This window comes from Panthera leo, chromosome B3 (genome assembly GCF_018350215.1).
Source record: "Panthera leo isolate Ple1 chromosome B3, P.leo_Ple1_pat1.1, whole genome shotgun sequence".
NCBI classification, from domain to species: domain Eukaryota; kingdom Metazoa; phylum Chordata; class Mammalia; order Carnivora; family Felidae; genus Panthera; species Panthera leo.
In genome coordinates this window covers 117,687,862-117,702,840 of record NC_056684.1, presented here as the reverse complement: position 1 = coordinate 117,702,840, position 14,979 = coordinate 117,687,862, and the positions used below count along the sequence as shown (strand labels likewise).

Below are 14,979 nucleotides of genomic sequence, written 5' to 3'. Positions count from 1 at the left end.
GAGACTGGAGAACAAGTGGAGATGCAAAGGACTACTATAATAATACAGACAGGAGAGGGTGGTCTGGAATAGGTGGTGAAAGTGTTAGATTCTGGATGTACTTATTTCAAGTGTAGCCAATTGCTGAGGGATCACACAAGGAGTTTAAGAAAAAGAGAGTTGCAAAGGTTATTTTATTAGCACTGAAATGATTTAGGTAACATTTACAAAATACTTGTATTTTTCACTTTCACTCTGGAGGGCTTCACCTTTAGAAGGCTCAAAGCATTTTTTTTTTCAGTAAGATTTTATTTTTAAGCAATGTCTACGCCCAACGTGGGGCTCACACTCACAACCCCGAGATTAAGAGCCACATGCTCTTCCCACTGAGCCAGCCACGCACCCCTAGAAGGCTCAAAGCATTTTTACCGGCTCAGTATGAAACCTTATAGCCCAAAGTAACAAAATGAGCACCTATCATTATCTTTAGTGCCTACTTTAGTGTGGCAGTGGTCATACAGATTTATTACGCGTTTGTCAAAATTCACTGAAATTAAATGGGTGCATTTTATTGTATGTAAATTTTATCTCAATAAATCTAGTTTCCTCTGTCCAAAAAAAAAAACTTTAAATAACATGTATCCCTACCACTCAACATATGCATGCATTCTGCTTTTCTTTTTTTCACTTTTTCCTCTTTATGTTTTTTTTTTCTCGTTATGCTGTTAAATCACTCCTTTTCTCACACCATTTACTGCTAATAACCATTCCTCCATTGCAGATTTATCCCAATAGAAAAAATATTTCACCCGGAATAGATTTACTGGCTAACCCCATCCAGACCCGGTGTGCCAAATTTCTGAATGGTAAGAGGCAAATGAACCAACAGATTCTCCTGAACAAATACTTATACAACTCATTCATTCAACAGATATCTAGCTCCAATTGTGTGTCAGATTCTTTTCTAAACATTATTTTCCTACAGTTACACTGCCAGTCCAGTAGCTCTTCATTGAATATAAGTGATCAGTACTGTAGCATGTATTGTTCCCTGCTCTGCTTACAGCCTACAAGGTACAATGGACTGACATACCTGTCCCAGCCTAAGGAAAGCAAGCCCCTCAAAACCGCATCTCAAACTGAATTTCTACAGAAGTGGAGTCTTCAGGAACTATTCCTAGGAAAGAGTATTCCATATCCAAAGAAGAATAGGAAATGCTCGATTAACAAAATGTTTCTTTTGCAGGAAAGCTTTTCAGAGGTATGAAAATACTCAAGTGTTTTAAGTCTCCAAAAAGGGACGTGATCTTTTTCTTAGCTTTCCACTTTGCAGTTTTACCATTTTCAATGATTAAAAAGCAATACTATTTACAGAGAAAAATTAGTGGTAGTCTGGAGCTGAGGTGGGAACAGGGAGTGACTTGCAAACCGGAAAGAAGGATCCTTTTGGGGGTAACAGTCACACAACTCTGAACACTTACTAAAAATCATCAAATTGCACATTACAACAAGTGTATTTTATGTATCAATTACACCTTAGTAAAGTTGCTTTAAAAAAAAAAAGCAATTATCAATTCAGAACAAGTTCAGGCTAAATCCAATTAAGACCTGTAAATTAGTAATATTGAATCAATATTAATTTCCTGATTTTGTTCACTGTACTGCTATTAAATATGAAAATACCCTTATTCTAAGAAATATACACTTAAGTATTTAAGGGCTAAGGGACACCTCATCTGTGGCTTACTAGCAAAACATTTCAGAAGAAAACTATGAAGAAAACGAGGAGAGGACAAAGTAAATTTGTGAAATGTTATCATTTGGGGAATCTGGGTGAAAAGCTATTTAAGAATTCTTTCTACTCTTCTTGCAACTTTTTTGAAGTTTGAAATTGTGCTGATTAAGTTCTAAAAAGCAGTATCAGTAATTCTAGGGTGTAAATGTTATGTTCTTTTTATTTTCTGAAGTTTCAAAATTTTTTTAAAAAGCAAGAGAAAAGCTATTCAAAAACTTTAAAGGATAATCAATCGAAATCCTCTTAGGAATGGCAGTGGTAGTTGTCAGAAAAAACTATCAAGAGGTTAAACAAAATACACAGAATGTTTTTGTAAGACGTTAAAAGATTTATGACTACTTCTGCTTCCAAAGTTACAAAATAGTCAATACAATTTTTCTTTAAATCGTATATAAATGAAAAAACTATATAGCTAATCAGTGACCCAAGAAGTTACTTGAAAATCCCAAACTAATATCGGGTCTGAAGTAATTACCAATATTAAAATGAACTCATTTTATTTTAATAACAGATTTAAAGCCTTAACACAGTAAAATAAAAAGATACCAAACCACAAAAAAAAAAAAAAAAACAAAACAACACCTTGGCCCAAACTATTATTAACATATAGTGCCTATATGCAACATTGGGACAATGAAAACATTTTCTTACTAGAAATGTTCTGGAATCAAACATTCAAACATACATACATACATACATACATACAGGAAAAACCATATTTTGGAGACCAGAAATGGGAATCCGGTAACTCCAAGAAGAATCATTATTTAATAAAAGTATTAACTAACATTTTATTTACTTCTGTTTACAAAAGCCTTCAACATACATTATCTCACTGAATCTCCCAAATTACCTGGTGTAGATATATTATTGTCCTTTTACAGATGAAGAAGCTATTTTGTCCATGGAAACACAATAAGTGAGTGGGGATTCCAACGTCCCCACTATCCTGAAATTACCAATCCAAAGGCTGTTTTCACTGTATCACAATGCCTCTTTCTAGTAATAACATACCAAGAAGAAACTTTTTATTAAGGGTTAACTTTGATTTTATTTAGAAAAGTCTATTCAGAGTACATTGGACGAAACGTTAAGAGTCAGGATCAGGCTCTTGTACTTCACTGAAATTTCTTAAATAACAGTATCAGTTAATGCAAACTAAACACTATGTGACTTAGACATCGCACTAAGGATTTTACATACTTTTTCTCAATTAATCCCTAATAACATATGAAGTGGATACTATTATAATCCTCAATTTACAGATGAAGAAAAACCAAAGCTTCAAGAAAAGTTAGGTTAATTAGAATAGTATAGTATCTGCTTGAATCATGAGGACCAACTGAATGCCTTTCAAGGCCCCTGAATGTTTTTGGAAAGCTTTTAAAAATCAAAGTTCCCAAGACCATATAAAAATTGTTTATACTCCACTGCCAACTACCTAATTCACAGTACTTCATACTAGAGCAGTCTGGTACAAGAGAAGTCCAATCTCTTCCCTCCTTTTGGTCTGCTCCTCTCTGCCCAGGATCAAAATGGCTTTTCCATGGCAATATAAATATCCACGTTACATAACTTCAAAATAATCTTCGTACTCCTAGATCTACTTCGAAAAACGTATTTAAAAAGTACTGAAGACCAAAGAAGAGTAAGAAAGAAGTAACACATTTTAATGTGGAGCTTGGTCATCGCCCAGAATGAATGGGGATATAGTTTACTGCAACCTCCAAAGGAGGAAGGGGGCAGGACCACAATACTCATCACAATCTTAGACAAGCAAACCAAGAGGGTGCCAAAAAAGGTGGGCATTAGCTGAATCCGGAGTGGGTGTGGGGGAGTGCACTCGGTGGAGGGCTCTGGATGACCAAAGAGGAAGGGAAAGAAATCCGTTGGTGGCCGGCACCTCGCTAAAACGGGTGGCTGCTCTCTGGCTTGTGGGCAAAGCCTGGGGCAAGAGTGTCCTAGGCCCGGAAAATCTACAGTAAGGTTCCCCAGGCTCGGGTTAGAAAGGGGCCTCAGGGAAGGGCTCCCCAGGGGCAGACCGATCGTTTTGTGGCAAACGTGGAGCCCAGAAAAGGCCCAGACGATCCACTCAGTGACGGGCCGTGGGAGGGAAAGAGAAAGTGGGCGACAATGCAAGGAGGAAAGCTCTGGCAGTAGGTCCCGGCCTCCACGGGTTCCTGCTGGGCCCACTAGTTTTCGAGGCCTTAGAGAAGTGAAGAAACCCAAGCCTCGTGCCAGCCCCCTCCCCCACCCCAACCCCTCTTCACCCCCAATCCCACCCCGGCCCTTTCGCACCCTCCCTGGTTTCCCCTACTCCCGGTCTCCCGGGTCTCCCGGTTCCCACACGCGTTCAGAGGCGTGGACTCACCCGCCGCTGAGAAAACAGTACGGTCTTCGCGGCCTTCCGGGCTCCAGGTTACGAGTGGGCTCCACCGGTTCGAGGTTTCTGCGCACCGCTCGCCGGGAGACTGGTTCCGAAGCGCCTACTCGCACAGGCCGCAAACACAGCCGCGCTGCGCGGGGAGCTTCTGGAGGTCTTCCTCTTGCCCGGCATGCACTGCGGCCAGGCCGACTGAAGAGGAGAATCATAGAGAAGAACGTGTATAGATAGTCTTCCCTTTGGCTCTGAATCACCACGCAGCGGCCAATAACCATAGAGAAGGAGAGCCTGGTGGGGACTAGAAAGGCTCGAACTGTAAATTACGACCCACCCTGCCATTTTTGATTGGAGCTGATTGAATCTTATGACTACGAGACGCCATCTTGAGGTCAAGGTTCCGCTGCGCGGGGCGCTGGGGTTGTTAGATTCTCACTTTTTGTAGTTTGTGTTTCCGGGCGTGCAGGCTTGCTTTGTGGCTCGTTGAGGTGGGATGGACTGCTAACGGGGCTTCACCTAGCACGTTAGTGCGAACTCCCAAATGCTAACTTTCCCCTGGAAAACAGCTATTCTTGATACCAAGAAATAACTGCCAGAGGGCGTGGTGTGTTGTTTTTTTTTTAAGTGCACGCGCACACCCCTTGTGCTCACTAGTAAAGCCAAAGAGGGGGCTAAAGATACTTGAAATACCTAAAATAGCCTGTAAGAACTTTTAACACAACTTTCATTCTGTAATGCAAAGGTGCTGAAAAGAAATTCACTTATTAATGGAAATGAAACTAAATTAACGCAACTAAGTGAAACTAGTCATAAATGATTCTTCAATTTATGCCCTTTACGGTCAATATCTTTTTACAGGCCTTTGTTTCCCAACTCTTCTCAGGCTTATCATTTATTGGACATAAAGTTGTTGGCTCCCTGAGTGTTGGAAGGTAAATGCAAGTAAGATTTTATCCTTGTTTGGGAAGAGCCACAAACAACGTCAGATGATAGACTGACCACTGTGTGTAAAACTGAAACACACTCCCTTTCTTTATCTGCTTTTCCTATTGGATTTTACTCTACAGCATTTATCACCACTTACTAACTTTATATTTTTCTTATTTATTTTCTGGTTTGTCTTCCCCTACCCCATCATAATGTAAACTTAAGGAATACAGGGATTGTTTTGTTCACTGCTGTGTCCCAGTGCCTAAGACAAGGTTTGGCATACAGCAAGTGCTCAATAAATATTTGTTGAATGAAAGAAAGGATTATACATTGAAAAGAAAAAGAAAAAGAAAAAATGATTATACATGAGTACCAACAGAACATAAAATGCAATGGGAACACTAACGGGAAAGGCTATATAACATTACTACCATTTGTAAAATTTACATCCACCTGTATTTCCACTCATTAGGTTTTCTTAATGTTAGTAGGGCTAATAATATCTATTCCCCAGGGGTGCCTGGGTAGCTCACTGGGTTAGGCCTCTGACTTGATTTCGGCTTAGGTTATGATCACACAGTTCATGAGATCAAGGCCTAAGTCTGGCTCTGCATGGTCAGCAGGGAGCCTGCTTGGGATTCTTATTCTCCCTCTCTGCCCCTCTCCTCCTCTTTCTGCTCCTCCCATCTGCCCACCTTGTGTTTGTGCCCTTGGTCTCTCTCCCTCTCTCAAAAATAAATACTGGGGTGCCTGGGAGGCTCAGTTGGTTAAGTGGCCAACTTTTGATTTCTGCTCAGGTCATGATCTCACAGTTCATGAGTTCGAGCCCTGCGTTAGGGTTTGTGCTCGCTGCACAGAGCCTGCTTCAGATCCTTTGTCTCCCTCTTTCTGGCCCTCTCCCACTTGCGCTTTCTCTCTCAAAAATAAATAAACGTTAAAAATTTTTTTTAATAAAAATAAACACAAAAATTTTTTTTAAAATATCTATTCCGCAGAGCTATTGCAAGGATTAAATTAACTAATGCATGTGAAAGTGCTTTTTTCAGTGACGTGCTAGTCAAACGCTAGTTACATTTCGCAAATAAGAGCGAATTGTTGGGGCATCTGGGTGCCTCGGTCAGTTGGGCATCCAATTCCTGACTTCGGCTCAGGTCATGATCTCTGGGTTCATGAGCTTGAGCCCCTGGTCGGTCTCTGTGCTGACAGCACAGAGCCTGCTTGGGATTTTCTCAGTCTCTCTCTCTCTCTCTCTCTCTCACACACACACACACACACACACACAATAAATAAACTTAAAAAAAAATGAATTGTGCTTTTTTTTTTTACAACTACAGGCATGAACAGAAATCCCTTCAGGTTATTCTATATCCCTTTGTTTTGTTAGAACCATTTTATACAAATTCCTGTATTACTTTATAATAAAATAAAACCTTAGAGAGTTGTCTCCACCAAGTTTGCCAACTTTTTTGTAGCAGACATTTGTTGCTTATGTTGACCTGGCAGCCGTTCCCCTGCCTTTGGTAATGGCACTCCAAATTTCTTAAAAGAAACTGTCCTTCCACTACTCTAGATCTTGGTAGTTTGGATGTAAAGTCCCAACCTTAGAGCACAGGGATAAAGTTATAACCCAATCAGAGCCTGGTAATTGAGTATTTCTGTTGTACCAGGCACTATTTTAAGCACCTTGCAAGTATCCAACAACTTTAAACTTCACAGCAACCCACTGACGTAGGAACCATTGTGGTACAGATGAAGAAACCAAGGCTTGGAGAGGTAAAATAAGTTGTCCAAAGTTCTAAGAACAGTAAGTGATGGAGGTGCCTGGGTGGCTTAGTTGCTTAAGCATCTGACTCTTTATCTCATCTCAGGTCTTGATCTCAGGGTCATGAGTTTAAGCCCTGAGTTGGTCTCTGTTCTTGGCATGAAGCCTACTTCCAACACAAAACAATACCAGTAAGTGATGGAGCTGATCTGGTTCCTGAGTCCATGGTCTCAACCATCACATTATGCTGCTTCATCTAGCAGGAATAATGCTAAAAGGGGCTGGGGGAGGGGACTCTATCTTTTTTACTTAACTTAAATCTGGGAGGATTTCACCTTAGAACTAGTGGGGATAAGAATGAAACAATCACAGAAGAAAGCAGAGTTAAGAGAAGGTGCGAGATTTTTGACAATATCATTTGAGAACATAGATTCAGCCATTCTTGAAACCATGATGCTTCTAGGCTTCTCAGTGTGTAAGCCAATAGATTCCTTTTCTGAAATCAGTTTGAATGGAGTTTTCTATCCCCTCAACAGAAAGCGCCCTAAACAATTCACTTGTTTGTCACTTGTAGAGAATAGGTCAGACCATTCACCTGCAATAACAGGCCTCCCCCTTCTGAGGAGTTTTTCCTCATAGGCCCTCGCTGAGGAAAATGACTGGAGATAATTAATTCGGATATTGATGACCACATTATGTGCATTCTGACCCTATTCCTATGGCCACAGCTGGTCAGCAACATAGCCTGTGACCTTTGAGAAAAACATTGTTTAGTTGGCCCACACATATCCTCTCAAGAATTTAAACCAGAGATGCAGAGGAGTCAATTAACTGACAGCAAAAGGGAAATGTAGTTAGTTATAGGTGATAACATAGGTGAATCATATGAAAAACAGAAAGTCACTAGAATAGGCACCTTTGTGCCCTAGATTGAGAGGAGGAAATCTTTGGAATTCTTGTCAAGCACCTGAGCTGTCATCAGAACTGCTGGATTTAAAGCAATATCCTGCTGACTATCTAATCTCCCAAAAGCCCAGCCATGTAGCTTCAGTCCCTGCGTCATCGTTCAGGACATATCCCACTGTATGATAGTCCGTTTCTCGTATATTAGACACCGAGTTCTTTCAAGGAAGGGAGCACGTGTTTATTCACCTTTAAATGGGCAAGCTAGACACATAATATTCAAAGAATTAGTGTTGTTTTTTTTTTTAAATCACAGCATATCTTTAAAATGTAGCAAAATGGGGATGCCGTGGGTGTCTCAGTTAAATGTCTGACTTCAGTTTAAGTCATAATCTCACAGTTTGTGGGGGTGGTGCCCTGCATCAGGCTCTGTGCTGACAGCTCAGAGCCGGGAGCCTGCTTTGGATTCTGTGTCTCCATCTCTCTCTCTCTCTCTCTCTCTCTCTCTGCCCCTCCCTGACGTGTGCTGGCTCTCAAACTAGATAAGCTTAACTGACTGAGCCACCCAGGTGCCCCACAAAAGGCAATTTTCCATGGACTATGCTTTGGGCTATAAAGAAGAGATGATCACGTATCCTTGAAAAATGGATGGCTTGTTAAAATGTTATGATACAAACATGCAAAGTATTGGTAGTAGCACTTCCTCTAGCCAGAAGATCAGAAGTCAGGAAAGGCTTCCAGGAGGAAGTATAAGCCTGAGCTACATTTTGACCGGTGCTGTAAAGGGAGGACAAGTCTTGAATAAAATATAGCAAATTCTCCCCTTTATTAGTAATCACAGAAATGCTAATACCATAGTGAGATAATCATTTTAAAGCCCTTTCCTTTGTAAAATTTAAAAAGTCTGAGAATACAAGGATGTAGAATAACAGGAATACTTAGGCATTTCTGGTAGAAGTGTATATTGGTACAACTATCTTGGCATAACCTAAAAAAATAAACCATGTGTTTTCTCTATGACCCAGCAGTCCACTCTTACTGTTGTATAAAAAAACCTTTGCGGGGCGCCTGAGTGTCTCAGTCGGTTAAGCGTCCGACTTCGGCTCAGGTCATGATCTCGGGGTCCGTGAGTTCTAGCCCCGCGTTGGGCTCTGTGCTGACAGCTCAGAGCCTGGAGCCTGTTTCAGATTCTGTGTCTCCCTCTCTCTGACCCTCCCCTGTTCATGCTCTATCTCTCCCTGTCTCAAAAATAAAAAAAATAAAAATAAAAAAAATAAAAAAAAACCTTTGCGTACATGCACCAGGACACATATTCAAGAATGTTTATAACACCATTGTTAATAAAAGAAAAAAAATACTCGAAATTACTCGAATGTCTAACAAGAGAATAAACATATTCTCAATAAGTCACATGATGAGCATTATACAAAAATAGAATGAATAAACTACAGTTACACACATGAGGTATTGAATGAAAAAAAGACAAGTCAGAAGTCTATATTGTATACCATTATCAATGAAGATTAAAAACTGGCCTATAGTGCTCGCTTCGGCAGCACATATACTAAAAAAACTGGCCTATGTAATAATCTACTGTTGAAAGAAACAACAGTAGTTTTTTTTGTTGTTTTTTTTTTAAACCAAAGTGGGTAGTGGTTACCCTCTAGAGTTATTATTTCCCTTCTGGAGGGAAGAAAGGTGATGAGAAAAAAGAACATATATGTAGCCTCGATGGTTTTGGTAATGTTCTGGTTCATAAACTCAGTAGTGGGTTCACTGGTTTTCATCTTATTATGCTTCATAATTTACATATGCATTACATATATTTTCAATACAGTAAATATTACATAATTTTAAATTAAAAATAAATTATGCAATCACGTCTATATATACTTAGAGAAACATATTTTATTTTGCTTTTTAGAATTTTACATAAATGGAATCATAGAGTTATTCAATTTTTACTCATTAGTAGGGCTAGGATTTTTTTTGGTATGTTAAATCAGTATGTAGCAATATACCTAATTTTGGGGTGCCTGGATTGCTTAGTCGGTTGAGCATCCAACTTCGGCTCAGGTCATGATCTCAGTTTATGAGTTTGAGCCCCACATCAGGCATACTGACAGACTGCTGTCAGCTTGGAACCTGCTTCAGATTCTCTGTCCTCCTCTCTCTGCCCCTTCCCCACTGGTTCTCTCTCTCTCTCTCTCTCTTTCTCTCAAATAAACATTAAAAAAAAATGAGTTCAGTCTTTAAAATAAGGTAGATGTTTTAAAGTTTTTATTTTTATTTTTGAGAGAGAGAGAGAGAGAGAGAGAGAGAGAGAGCAATTGGAGGAGAGGCAGAGAAAGAGAGGGAGACACAGAATATGAAGCAGACTCTAGGCTCTGAGCTGTCAACGCGGAGCCTGACTTGGGCCGAGCCCATGAACTGTGAGATCATGACCTGAGCCAAAATTGGGGCGACCCAGGTGCCCCTACCTCATTTTTTTTAAGTTTATTTATTTTTCTCAGGGGTGCCTTGCTGGCTCCGTCAGTGGAGTATGCGACTTTTGATCTCGGGATCATGAGTTCAAGCCCCATGTTGGGCATTGAGCCTACTTTAAAAAAAAAGTTTGGGGTGCTTGGATGGCTCAGTTGGTTAAGCATCAGACTCTTGATTTTGACTCAGGTCATGATTTCACAGTTCATGGGTTTGGGTCCTGAGTCAGGCTCCATGCTGGCAGTGTGGAGCCTGCTTGGGATTCTCTCCCTTTCTCTCTCTGACCCTCCCCTGCTTGTGCTTGCTCTCTCTCTCTCTCTCTCTCTCTCTCTCTCAAAAATTAATAAATTTAAGGGTGCCTGGGTGGCTCAATTGTTTTTTTTAATCTTTTTAATTAATAAATTAAAAAAAAGTCTATTTATGTTTTTCAGGAATCTCTATACGTAACATGTGGCTTGAACTTAGGACCCTAAGATCAAGAGTCCCATGCTCTTCCAACCAAGCCAGGCAGGTGCCCCTGAATATTTTTAAAATTGCTACATTGGGGGTGCCTGAGTGGCTCAGTTACGTCTCTGATTCTTGACTTCAGCTTCTGTTCCTGGGATTGAGCCCTGAGCCAGGCTGTCAGTGCAGAGCCTGCTTGGGATTCACTCTCTCTCCCTCTCTTCCCCTCCCCTGCACTCTCACTCTCACTCTCACTCTCACTCTCACTCTCTTTCTCTCTCAAAATAAATAAATAAATACACATTTTTTAAATTGCTACATTGTATTCCATAACATGGTTGTGTCACAGTGTATGGACTAGAATTTTCAGAAGCAAATAACAGATCATTCAACTCAAACTGGCTTAAACAGTAAGGAAATGTTTTGGCTCATCCAACAGGAAGACTAGATAGGCTTCCCTTCAGGGTTGAGTGATCCGGAGGCTCAGTAATTTTATCAAGAACAAGGTTCTTTCTGCCTTGCTTTTTTTCTCTTTGCTCTACTCTTTACAATGTGGGCCTTCTTCTTTGTGTGTGTGTGTGTTTTTTTTAAGCTTTCATTTTTATTTATTATTTTTTTAGTAATCTTACATCCCATGTGGGGCTCAAACCCATGATCCCAAGATCAAGAATTACATGGTCTTCCAACTGAGCCAGCCAGGCTCCCCAACGTGGGCCTCATTCTAAGGACAGCTCCCCTCAAGGTCATAGAATGGCTATATTGAGCCCACATGCTTTTTGATTCAGGAAAGAGACCAAGTAGATTTCAGAAGCTCTTCTAGAAGATCAAGGAAGAACATTCCAGAAGCTCCAAGAACCTGAATTGAATCGCATCCTACACTGAGTTTCTTGCTCTTGCCTGAAACAATCATTGGCAAAATAGATGCAATTACCCTTGGAAAATCAGGCCTACCCCTTGAGCTAAGAGTCCAGTCACCTTTCTCTGAAACTCAAGGTCTCCACTGGGGAAAAGTAGACATTTAAACAAAATTAGAATTCTGTTAGAAAAGAGGAAGAGGGAAATAGTTACTGAGAAGGCAACCATCATCCACTATATAATTTATTTAATAATTCCCTTATTGATGGATATTTGTTTCTATTTTATACACATTTAAACAGTTTTGCAATTACCATCTTTATACATGTTTCCTTAAAAATACATGAAACACCGGGGCGCCTGGGTGGCTCAGTTGGTTAAGCATCCGACTTTGGTTCAGGACATGATCTCACAGCTCCGTGAGTTCAAGCCCCACATCAGGCTCTGTGCTGACAGCTCAGAGCCTGGAGCCTGCTTCTGATTCTGTGTCTCCCTCTCTCTCTCTGCTCTGCCCCCACTTATGCTTGGTCTCTCTCTCTCTCCCTCTCTCTCTCTCTCTGTCGCTTGGAAATAAACATTTAAAAATTTGAAAAAAATACATGAAATATTTGTCTATAATTCTCTAGAACTGATATCAAGGCAAGGTGGAAGGCTATGCTAATTTCTAAATTTGAACAGATAATACCAAATAGCTCTTCAAAAGGGCTATATCAATTACATTTCTACAAATAGTTTAAACTTGACATACATACATATATATATACATATGTATGTATAAAACATTCTAATGGGAGACAATGACATTTAATTTAACTTTTATATCTCTGACTTTCTGTAATAAAGGATTTTTTTTCTTTTTTTTAAGTGTATTTATTTATTTTGAGAGAGAGAGAGAGAACATGCATGGGAGGGGCAGAAGAGAGAGGGAGAGTGAGAGAGTCCCAAGCAGACTCTGTGCTTTCAACATGGAGCCTGTTGTGGGGCTGGAATTCATGAACCATGAGATCATGACCTGAAATCAGAAGTCAGATGCTTGGGGCACCTGGGTGGCTCAGTCAATTAAATGTCCGACTTAGGCTCAGGTCATGATCTCACGGTTTGTGGGTTTGAGCCCCATGTGGACTCTACTGTCAGCCTGGAGCCTGCTCTTGATTCTGTGTCTCCCTCTTTCTGTTCCTCCCCCGCTCTTCTCTCTCTCTGTCTCTCTTTTTTCTCTCGCTCCCTCCCTCAGAAATAAATAAACATTAAAAATTTTTTTTCGTTAAAAAAACAATAGAGACACTTAACCACCTGAGCCACCCAGGCATCCCTAAAGGTACCTTTTTCAATAACTGTTATCTGAACCCGGTCTCCACCAATCCAATAAAACTACATCTACTTTTTGCTAAGCCCAATGGACATTTCTTCGCCTTTAACTTATTTTACTCTTCTAGCATGTAAGGTTTCTGACCACTGCACTCTTTCCTTGGCTTCTGTGTCCCACACTCTTCCTCCCACCTCTCTGCTTCCTCTTGTTCATTCTCCTTTGGAAGGTCCTCTTCTTATGCTCATATCTTAAAATGTTGATCTTCTATAAGGCTTCCCCTCCCTACTCTAATGATTCCACAGCGAACTCGTCTACCCTCAGGGCTTCAACAACCATCTCTTCCCAGGTCTATTTCTGTAGCCTATATCATTTCAGTTCCCTTCTGTTATTGGCCAGCTACCTACTAAGTACCTCCACTGGGAATATTCCCTGGGCACTTCAAACCCACCATGGGCAAAACTACACTTACCACCTCCCTTGTTTTTGCAACTATCATCACCATCCAGGACATTTTCATCACCCCAAATAGAAATTTCATACACATTGGGTAGTCACTACTTATGACCCACTCCCCACAGCTCCTGGCAACCACTAACCAGCTTCCTGTCTCTATGGATTTGCCTATTCTGGGCACTTCCTATAAATGGAATCACAGAACATGTGACCTTTTGTGTCTGTCTCCTTTCCTTTAGTATGCCTTCAAGGTTCAGCCATCTTACGCCAGGTGACAGCACTTCATTCCTTTTTAGGCTAAAGAATACGCTGTTGTATGAATATGCCACATATTATTTAACCATTCATCAGTGGGTGGACACTTGGGTTGCTTCCCCCATGAATAATGGTACTATGTGCATTTGCGTGCAAGTTTTTGCTTGAACGTGTTTTCAGTTCTCTTGGCTATGTCACTGGAAGTAGGATTGTGGGATCATATGGTAGTTCTATGTTTAACTTTTTAAAGAAATGCCAAACTGGTTTTCATAGCAGCTGTGCCACTTTACGTTCCCACCAGTGAGGTTTGAGGGTTCTGTTTGTCTACACCATTGCCAGCACTTGTTATTCTTTGGGCTTTTTTTCCCCAATTATACCTTTCCTGCTTGATGTGAAGTGAGATCATTAGGGTTTTGATTAGCAATTCTCTCATGACTAATGATGCTGAGCACCTTTTCATGTGTTTATTGGCCATTTGTATATCTTCTTTGGAGAAATACCTACTTAAATCATTTTCCCATTAAAAAAATTTTTTGTATGTTTCATTTTTATTTTTGAGAGAGAGAGAGAGAGAGAGAGAGATCACAAGTGGGGGAGGGGCAGAGAGAGAGGGAGACACAGAATCTGAAGGGAGACACAGAATCTGAAACAGGTTCCAGATTCTGAGCTGTCAGCAACAGAGGCCCATTCGGGGCTCAGACTCGTGAACCGTGAGATTATGACCTGAGCTGAAGTCGAACGCTCAACTGACTGAGCCACCCAGACGCCCCCCTTTTTCCATTTTTTTTTAAATTATTTTTTTTAACGTTTATTTATTTTTGAGACAGAGAGAGACAGAGCATGAACAGGGGAGGGTCAGAGAGAGGGAGACACAGAATCTGAAACAGGCTCCAGGCTCTGAGCTGTCAGCACAGAGCCCGACGCGGGGCTTGAACTCACAGACCGCGAGATCATGACCTGAGCCGAAGTCGGCGGCCTAACTGACTGAGCCACCCAGGTGCCCCCCTTTTTCCATTTTTAAAAAATGTTTATTTATTTATTTATTTATTTATTTTGAGATAGAAATAGAGAACGAGCAGTGGAAAGGCAGTGCCCAACTGCCTCAAGCAAGTTCTGTTTTTTAAAAGATTTTATTAAAAAATTTTTTAATGTTTATTTTTTGAAAGAGAGAGAGTGAGGGTGAGCTGGGGAGGGACAGAGAGAGAGACAGAGACAGAGACAGAGAATCCAAAGCAGGCTGTGCTCTGTCAGTGCAAAGTCTGACATGGGGCTCAAACCCACAAACCATGAGATATGACCTCAACCACTCAACCGACTGAGCCACCCAGACACCCCAAAAGATTTTATTTTTTTTTAAAATAATCTCTATACCCAGTATGGGGCTCGAGCCTACAAACCCAAGATCAAGAGTTGCAGGCTCTACCAACTCAGCCAGC

At 40.7% G+C, this 14,979-nt stretch overlaps 1 protein-coding gene across 1 annotated transcript in view; it reads right to left on the bottom strand.

The window, feature by feature from the left end:
- Positions 1-4,334, bottom strand: part of RBM25 (RNA binding motif protein 25) — a 59,816-nt gene extending 55,482 nt beyond the window's left edge. The window contains exon 1 of the mRNA XM_042943700.1: positions 4,146-4,334. The gene's annotated coding sequence lies outside the window, so the exon portion shown is untranslated. The remainder of the gene's footprint in view (positions 1-4,145) is intronic.
- Positions 4,335-14,979: the final 10,645 nt, after the last annotated feature.